Raw genomic sequence first — 7,500 nt, 5'->3', positions numbered from 1 at the left:
CGACGGGGAGCGAATCGGAGAAGAGACCGCCCGGCCCGAACACCGGACCCCCGCCGTGGGCTTCCCCATGACAGAGAAGCCCCGGAAGAAAGCCCGGCCGGCCGGGGGCCCTCTCCGACGCGACCCGAAAAGCCTCATCGATCGGGGCGGACGCGGCTGCACGAGGGCAGAGGAGGCAGCGGAGCGCAGAGGCAAAGCCCCAGCAGCCGCGGAACCGCCCGGCCGAAAGCGTGCAACGCACACCACGGCCCCACGGCAGCCCACCAAGGCGCACGCCCCACCGGCCGGCGCCGCCACGGGTGCGGCTGGGCCGAGAGCGGACGGGCTTGGGGGCTCCGCGCGCGTGCGAGCGGGGACACGCGTCCCCGGACCGATCCGCTCGCGGATCGGTCCCGGCACAGGGTAGACCGGGGGGGTGCCGCCACCCGCCCGCGGACAACGGCTCTCCTGGCCGGACGACGGAAGGACGGGACCGCCGGGCCGGGGTGGGGATGGCCTTCACCCTTTTCTGCCCAGGGAACCCGTCCGAGCGTTCGAGAAAGGTGCCACCGGCTTTCGCCCGCCCCGCGGCTGGCGCGCTCTCTCTCTCTCTCTCTCTCTCTCGGCCTCTCTTTCTCTCCCCTTCGGAAAAGCCGGGGTACGGCACCGATCAACGGAAAAAAAAAAAAAAAAAAAAAAGGCACATGGCGTGCGCGGCCCACAAGGACCCGTGCTAACCACGGGCGCCGGGGGCCCGGGGGGGGGCGAGGCGCGCGCCGCCTTCTCGCTGCCCCCCCCCCTTCGAAACCCACCGGCATCGCTCGGCTCGGGGCTCGCTCGGCCCCCCGGCTCCACACAACCTCGGCTTTCGTGGGCCCGCACGCTTCTCGGTGCCGCGGCTTAGGGCCGCGAGAGGAAAAGGCCATCGGAGGCCGGGCGGGCGGGGCCCCCCACAGCACCCGCACACGCCCTTGAAAAAATAGCAACGGACCGCCCGGGGCAGAAGCGGGCTCGGTCGCCACGACCGAGGAAGGGCGAGGCGCCGCCGCCTCGCCCGCGACCTTCCGGGGGTTGCTCTCTGCCGGGGGCTTCGGTCCGTGCTAGGGCGGGCCGGCCACCGCGGCCGGCCCCTCTCTGCCCGCGAAAAAAACAGCCCGCCCGCAAGGCGGGTCCCCGGCTTAAGGCCGAGGAAGGGGGTGACTTCAACAGCACGCGCCGGTGGGACGGGGTGCCGCCACCCCGGCTCCACGGCTCATCGGGCGACCGCCGTCACCGAGCCCCTCCGGCCACGCGGCGAATGCCGAGGCCAGGCCGCGCGCCCCACCGCTGCCCTTCCGACACGGACACGCTGGCAAACAGGTCGGGAGCGGGGGAACCGGGCGCCGCCACCGCGGCGGGCTGGCCGGGCCTTGCTCGGGGAGGAGGCTCTCGGGCGAGGGCCGGGGAAAAAAAAAGCCCGGCCGCGTCGACCCCCGGCTGCCGGCCACTGCCACCGGACCGGCTGCCGGAAAAATGCCTGCCGGAGCGGGCCCCGGCTTAAGGCCAGGCGGAAAAGGGACGAGGCGCCGCCGCCTCACCTGCCACCGATCGTCCCAGGGGGGCCGCCCCCCCTTCAACCGGGCCGGCACGGCAGCCGACCGGAGCGGAGCAACACACACGCGGGGCTTCTCACCGCCTCGCTGCGGCCAGCGAGCGGCTTCTCGACACGGTCTTTCGGGCCGTCTCTCTCGGCTCTCGGCTCTCTCTCTGGTGGCCCTTCACACTGCCCATTCTCTTCTCTCTGGCTTCTCGGGCAGCTCTCCCCCCGAAAGAGCGCCCTGGGCAGGACGGGAACCGGGACCAAGCCACGCGGCTCACCCGGCCTAGGCGGCACTCGCTCTGCCCCGACGACCGCGCGGCGCGGCCGCCCTATCCTCCGCCTTGCGACGCAGGCACCCTGGAAACCTGCGGGGACGCGGCCCGTCACCTCGCTCCCAATATACGGAAAGATAAGTCCAAGGCCGCCGACGCCTCCAAGGAGACGAGTGGAAGTCGACCGGGAGGGTGCGCCAGCGCAGGCCGACCGCTACGTCGACATAGCCGGAGGCAGCCTGGAACAGCGACCCCTTGGTGAACTTCCGCAGGCGGCCGCGACACCAGGTCTACCCGGGCGGACGGAGACCAGGTCTACCCCGGCTCCGGGATACCAGGTCTACCCCGGCCGCCGGGTACAAGGTCTACCCCGTCTCCGGGATACCAGGTCTACCCCGGCCGCCGGGTACAAGGTCTACCCCGTCTCCTGGATACCAGGTCTACCCCGGCCGCCGGGTACAAGGTCTACCCCGGCTCCTGGATACCAGGTCTACCCCGGCCGCCGGGTACAAGGTCTACCCCGTCTCTGGGATACCAGGTCTACCCCGGCCGCCGGGTACAAGGTCTACCCCGTCTCCTGGATACCAGGTCTACCCCGGCCGCCGGGTACAAGGTCTACCCCGGCTCCTGGATACCAGGTCTACCCCGGCCGCCGGGTACAAGGTCTACCCCGTCTCCGGGATACCAGGTCTACCCCGGCCGCCGGGTACAAGGTCTACCCCGGCTCCGGGATACCAGGTCTACCCCGGCCGCCGGGTACAAGGTCTACCCCGGCTCCGGGATACCAGGTCTACCCCGGCCGCCGGGTACAAGGTCTACCCCGTCTCCGGGATACCAGGTCTACCACGGCCGCCGGGTACAAGGTCTACCCCGTCTCCTGGATACCAGGTCTACCCCGGCCGCCGGGTACAAGGTCTACCCCGTCTCCGGGATACCAGGTCTACCCCGGCCGCCGGGTACAAGGTCTACCCCGGCCGCCGGGTACAAGGTCTACCCCGGCTCCGGGATACCAGGTCTACCCCGGCCGCCGGGTACAAGGTCTACCCCGTCTCCTGGATACCAGGTCTACCCCGGCCGCCGGGTACAAGGTCTACCCCGTCTCCGGGGTACCAGGTCTACCCCGGCCGCCGGGTACAAGGTCTACCCCGTCTCCTGGATACCAGGTCTACCCCGGCCGCCGGGTACAAGGTCTACCCCGTCTCCGGGGTACCAGGTCTACCCCGGCCGCCGGGTACAAGGTCTACCCCGTCTCCGGGATACCAGGTCTACCCCGGCCGCCGGGTACAAGGTCTACCCCGTCTCCGGGATACCAGGTCTACCCCGGCCGCCGGGTACAAGGTCTACCCCGTCTCCGGGATACCAGGTCTACCCCGGCCGCCGGGTACAAGGTCTACCCCGGCTCCGGGATACCAGGTCTACCCCGGCCGCCGGGTACAAGGTCTACCCCGGCTCCGGGATACCAGGTCTACCCCGGCCGCCGGGTACAAGGTCTACCCCGGCTCCGGGATACCAGGTCTACCCCGGCCGCCGGGTACAAGGTCTACCCCGTCTCCTGGATACCAGGTCTACCCCGGCCGCCGGGTACAAGGTCTACCCCGTCTCCTGGATACCAGGTCTACCCCGGCCGCCGGGTACAAGGTCTACCCCGGCTCCTGGATACCAGGTCTACCCCGGCCGCCGGGTACAAGGTCTACCCCGTCTCCGGGATACCAGGTCTACCCCGGCCGCCGGGTACAAGGTCTACCCCGTCTCCGGGATACCAGGTCTACCCCGGCCGCCGGGTACAAGGTCTACCCCGTCTCCGGGATACCAGGTCTACCCCGGCCGCCGGGTACAAGGTCTACCCCGGCTCCTGGATACCAGGTCTACCCCGGCCGCCGGGTACAAGGTCTACCCCGTCTCCTGGATACCAGGTCTACCCCGGCCGCCGGGTACAAGGTCTACCCCGGCTCCTGGATACCAGGTCTACCCCGGCCGCCGGGTACAAGGTCTACCCCGGCTCCTGGATACCAGGTCTACCCCGGCCGCCGGGTACAAGGTCTACCCCGGCTCCTGGATACCAGGTCTACCCCGGCCGCCGGGTACAAGGTCTACCCCGGCTCCGGGATACCAGGTCTACCCCGGCCGCCGGGTACAAGGTCTACCCCGTCTCCGGGATACCAGGTCTACCCCGGCCGCCGGGTACAAGGTCTACCCCGGCTCCTGGATACCAGGTCTACCCCGGCCGCCGGGTACAAGGTCTACCCCGGCTCCTGGATACCAGGTCTACCCCGGCCGCCGGGTACAAGGTCTACCCCGTCTCCGGGATACCAGGTCTACCCCGGCCGCCGGGTACAAGGTCTACCCCGTCTCCGGGATACCAGGTCTACCCCGGCCGCCGGGTACAAGGTCTACCCCGGCTCCGGGATACCAGGTCTACCCCGGCCGCCGGGTACAAGGTCTACCCCGGCTCCTGGATACCAGGTCTACCCCGGCCGCCGGGTACAAGGTCTACCCCGTCTCCGGGATACCAGGTCTACCCCGGCCGCCGGGTACAAGGTCTACCCCGTCTCCTGGATACCAGGTCTACCCCGGCCGCCGGGTACAAGGTCTACCCCGGCTCCGGGATACCAGGTCTACCCCGGCCGCCGGGTACAAGGTCTACCCCGTCTCCGGGATACCAGGTCTACCCCGGCCGCCGGGTACAAGGTATACCCCGTCTCCTGGATACCAGGTCTACCCCGGCCGCCGGGTACAAGGTCTACCCCGGCTCCTGGATACCAGGTCTACCCCGGCCGCCGGGTACAAGGTCTACCCCGTCTCCGGGATACCAGGTCTACCCCGGCCGCCGGGTACAAGGTCTACCCCGGCTCCGGGATACCAGGTCTACCCCGGCCGCCGGGTACAAGGTCTACCCCGTCTCCTGGATACCAGGTCTACCCCGGCCGCCGGGTACAAGGTCTACCCCGGCTCCTGGATACCAGGTCTACCCCGGCCGCCGGGTACAAGGTCTACCCCGTCTCCTGGATACCAGGTCTACCCCGGCCGCCGGGTACAAGGTCTACCCCGGCTCCTGGATACCAGGTCTACCCCGGCCGCCGGGTACAAGGTCTACCCGGTCTCCGGGATACCAGGTCTACCCCGGCCGCCGGGTACAAGGTCTACCCCGTCTCCGGGATACCAGGTCTACCCCGGCCGCCGGGTACAAGGTCTACCCCGTCTCCGGGATACCAGGTCTACCCCGGCCGCCGGGTACAAGGTCTACCCCGTCTACGGGATACCAGGTCTACCCCGGCCGCCGGGTACAAGGTCTACCCCGTCTCCGGGATACCAGGTCTACCCCGGCCGCCGGGTACAAGGTCTACCCCGTCTCCTGGATACCAGGTCTACCCCGGCCGCCGGGTACAAGGTCTACCCCGGCTCCTGGATACCAGGTCTACCCCGGCCGCCGGGTACAAGGTCTACCCCGGCTCCTGGATACCAGGTCTACCCCGGCCGCCGGGTACAAGGTCTACCCCGGCTCCTGGATACCAGGTCTACCCCGGCCGCCGGGTACAAGGTCTAGCCCGGCTCCGGGATACCAGGTCTACCCCGGCCGCCGGGTACAAGGTATACCACGTCTCCTGGATACCAGGTCTACCCCGGCCGCCGGGTACAAGGTCTACCCCGGCTCCTGGATACCAGGTCTACCCCGGCCGCCGGGTACAAGGTCTACCCCGGCTCCGGGATACCAGGTCTACCCCGGCCGCCGGGTACAAGGTATACCACGTCTCCTGGATACCAGGTCTACCCCGGCCGCCGGGTACAAGGTCTACCCCGGCTCCTGGATACCAGGTCTACCCCGGCCGCCGGGTACAAGGTATACCCCGTCTCCTGGATACCAGGTCTACCCCGGCCGCCGGGTACAAGGTCTACCCCGGCTCCTGGATACCAGGTCTACCCCGGCCGCCGGGTACAAGGTCTACCCCGGCTCCTGGATACCAGGTCTACCCCGGCCGCCGGGTACAAGGTCTACCCCGGCTCCTGGATACCAGGTCTACCCCGGCCGCCGGGTACAAGGTCTACCCCGTCTCCGGGATACCAGGTCTACCCCGGCCGCCGGGTACAAGGTCTACCCCGGCTCCTGGATACCAGGTCTACCCCGGCCGCCGGGTACAAGGTTTACCCCGGCTCCGGGATACCAGGTGTAGCCCGGGGGGCCGGACAACGGGTCTACCCCGGCGCCCGGAGGAAAAGTCTATTCCGGGGCCATGGCAAGAGGTATTTCCCCATACCCGGGTAGTAGAGCGTTTCTCAATGGCCGGCTTTACCTTTTTTTGCCTGGTGGGGGTGGGGGGGGCGGGCGCGAGGGGGGGGGCTCGGTGTGGGTTTTTGTGGGGGGTGGGGGAATGTGCGTTGCGGGACTTTTGGTTCGAGTTTTCTGGGTTTGTTTTAGGAGTTACGGGGTTATCCCTTTGTTTTTTGTGGCTTGGTTCCCCTTGGTCTGGTTTGGGGTTCGGGTTTCATTTCCCGCGCTTCCCCTTTCCTCCCTTCTCGAAGAGAACGACTCTTCTGTTCCCTCGGCGCAAGAAACTGATCCGGAAAAGGAATTTTCTTGGCGAACTTTATTTCTTTCCCTCTGGTACCCAGAGCGATCCCAGACCAAGCTGACAGGCAGCCTGCGTCAGCCTGCCGTCGAAGCAGCGTCAGCAGCCCCCTCCGCCCGGGGTGCCGCGCAGCCCTACCCGGCCGAACGGAATTTCAGTGGGGCCAGCGCGCAAGGGAAGCGAGGGAGGGAGGGAGGGACGGGGGGGCGAGGGGGGGAAGGGAGGGAGAGAGAGACAGAGAGAGAGGGGCACGGTGACACACACGCCGGCTCCACACACTCGCAATCCGACGCCGCCCCCTCAGAGCCCGCCCATCGACGGTTGGGGGCGCCCCGCCTGAAGACTTTCCCCGCCTCCGCCCATCGACGGTTGGGGGCGCCCCGCCCTGCCCCATCAGACTCCCCGGCGCCGCTCGCAGACTACTTTCCCCACCCCCGTCGCCGTCCCCCGCCCGCTCTCTCCTCGGCCGGTTCGCACACCCGCAGCGGCGGGAGGGCCAGGAGCGGGCCGACACCGAGGAAGGCGGGTCCTTCGGCCAGCAGGGCCGGGGCCCGCGGCAGAGGCGGCCCCTTTGCCGAGAAGCCTTCTCTTCGGCTCTCGCCCAGCCTTCTGCTTTGACGGCCTTCTTTCCTTGACGCTCCAGCCCGGCCTGGCCCCGTCCGAGCCCGGGGCAGGACGGCAGCGGGGTGGGGGGGAGGGGGGTCGAGCGGCTGAAGGCAGTGAGGGATCCGGAGACGGAGGCAGGAGCCGGGCCGCTGTCGCTTTGGGCACGGAGGAGGCGGGAGCGCTGCCGGCTCCCAACGGCCGGCTCCTTCCCTCTCTAGACCGGCGCCGGGCGGCCGGAGGGTGGGTCGTGCGCGGGACAGCAGGTCCGCCCGGGACACCAGGGCGACAGGTCTGCCGCAGCAGCAGGGCGGCCGGAGGCCGGGCCCGGAGTAGGACGACAGGTCTACCCCGGCTCCCGGAAGACCAGGTCTACCCCGAGGCTTCCGTGCACCTGGTCTACCCCGGCTCCCGGAACACCAGGTCTACCCCGGCTCCAGGGGAACAGGCCTACCCCGGCGCCCGGAATTCCAGGTCTACCCCGGCTCCCGGAAGACCAGGT

Source organism: Lonchura striata, chromosome 37, assembly GCF_046129695.1.
Source record: "Lonchura striata isolate bLonStr1 chromosome 37, bLonStr1.mat, whole genome shotgun sequence".
Taxonomy (NCBI): domain Eukaryota; kingdom Metazoa; phylum Chordata; class Aves; order Passeriformes; family Estrildidae; genus Lonchura; species Lonchura striata.
This window is presented reverse-complemented; position numbering follows the sequence as displayed.